Source organism: Propithecus coquereli, unplaced genomic scaffold (genome assembly GCF_000956105.1).
Source record: "Propithecus coquereli isolate 6110/MARCELLA unplaced genomic scaffold, Pcoq_1.0 Scaffold292, whole genome shotgun sequence".
Lineage (NCBI taxonomy): Eukaryota > Metazoa > Chordata > Mammalia > Primates > Indriidae > Propithecus > Propithecus coquereli.
In genome coordinates, this window is record NW_012148530.1 from 2,715,971 (window position 1) to 2,718,336 (window position 2,366).

Genomic DNA, 2,366 nt, shown 5'->3' on the forward strand with positions numbered 1-2,366 from the left:
GGAGGGATAAGCCAGGTAGGTCAGATTCTGCTCTGCGTCCTCAGTAATGAGGCATCCGACAGATCCTCCGGTTTTATTGAATGTTCTTGCATTGATGCTGTGTACTGCTTGTCAGGCCTCACACCAGACATTCTATCTTCAAGATGAATTAAGCTAAAGCCTGGACTTTTCTGGTTTAGAATCTTTGAAAATTCTGGTTCTTCTGTCTGCTAGGCTGCATTTTTATTTTTTCTTAGTAATAAAGGAAGCTGGAAACCTTCCCCTTCTCACCTTAATTTGTTTTACCATCTCAATTGAGGACCACATTTTAAAAGATAAAATTTTAGAATAATGCATTGAGGCTTTTTAATGAAGCTGAAAATTAATGACAGCATATTTTATTTTGGGAAATTGTGTTCTGAGCAGACGATAATGTAGTACATACTGGCTCAGTGTTCTGATAGGCATCAGTTGTTGCCATGTTTAGTCTCCACTTCTGATGGTAATTCATTAGGTCCAGTAGTCAAAACACTTGTCTTATGAACAGTTTAAATTAAAAAGAAATGCCCAAATTGTAAAATCGAATATGTAAGAGAACATCTTTTAGTAAGTCTACCTTTACCAAAAAATAAATATTGTGACATTGCAAAGACTGTTATCTATAGTGTCCTTTCAAGTTGACTGGGATTTTGATGGAGTTGAGGAAGAGCTTCTGCTTCCTTAGCTTAAGAACACTATATATTTTAGAGCTAGAAAATCTAATCATCATTTATCCTTAAAAAGTATTGTTACTTAAGGAAATAACTTTGTTTACATTGTTACTCTAGAAAACCTCACTGCTTCTTCTGTGTCCATAGTTCAGATTGAGTTTAGTTAATTCGCATCTTACAGTGTTTTTCAGTACTTTGAGCAAGGCAGTGCTTGAGGTACCAGGTGTATGCAAAGAAGATTCAGATATAAATCCTGCTCCCACAGAACCAGGGTCTAGAGGGAAACATAAGCCAAAGGTTACGAGAGGTACACATAGAGTGTCTTGGATCTTTTGACAAGAGAGAGACTGTAAGTATCTGGGGAGGCCAGGGAACACTTTCTGGAAGAGATCCTCTTTGAATTAGCCTTGAGGCAAGGTTGGGAATTAGGAAGAGTGAATGCACAAATAAAAGGCAGAAAATGTATAGAACTATTAGAATTTCAAGCTTAGAATAATGGTGGCACTGGTACATGAACACTAATAAGCAACTTAAGGGAAGTAGTTGCGTTGGGAGATTCAGTTTTAGTGGTTTGAAACTGCCACTAACAAATTTGATAGGGAATCTAGAAAAAGAAAATTACAAGCTTTTTAGCAATTATAAAGAATCACATTTTTTTTTAAAAAAAAATGGGCTATTAACGTGTCTATAGTAACGTTTAAATACATAAGTGTGGACTTGGGACCTTAGAGGCGTTAGGACTAGAAATCTGATGTTCTTTCCAGTTAGAACTGTAGAACCATGGGATGGGAAAGAACATTAGAAAGCCATTCTTTTTTTTATGGGGTCCCAGGATGGGACATGCTATGGGTGCATAACTAGTAAAGTAATGGTAGAACCAAATATTGAAGTAAGGCCTTCCAACTGTTAAGATTTTTTTCTTAACCTCACTCGACTTAAGAGCTGATTATCATGCATTTGCTCGGGGAGAGAGGAGGCAGGGAGCCAAAAGCCATGTTTCAAATGGAGTCTTGGCTAACGTTTCTCTTTGTCAGGCACTAACTCCTAGGAGGTGGCATCAGTGAAGACTGAACAGAAATGGGAGGAGACGGAGGAAATACATTAGGGAAGTGAGGTATCCCAAAAGTAAAGGAGAAAATTTTGCAAACAGGGTAAAGTCCACAGAGTCCCTTGTAGCAGAGAAATTGTTTAAGATAAGGACTGAGAAAACGGTGACTGAATGTGCTGAGTGGATTACCTAACTTGGGCTTTGGAGAGAGGTGTCAATATTATGGTAGAAACCAAAAGCAAGATTATACTTAAAAGATCAAGGGATAAGAGACAATGAGTAACCTTTTCAAAAAAAGCTAGTAAAGGGACTGTTAGAATTGTATTAGTTTAAACATCATGGGATTGTTCATTTGTAGGTTTAAGGCTGAAGAAGACCCGAGTCTGTCTGTAGGCAGTGGGGAAAAAAGAACCCACCAGAGAGAGTAGGCTTGACGAAGATATAAAATAAAGAAAATCTCTCTCAAACTGAGCAGAGTTAAGCTCTCTTTCCTTTATACCACACTATATTGTATATACCTTTGCTTTAACACTTATTACACTAGATTGTAATTCTTTGTTTACCTGTTCCTCTTTCCCACTAGTTTGTGAGTTTCCTGAAAGGAGGAGTATTTAACTTTCTATCTCATT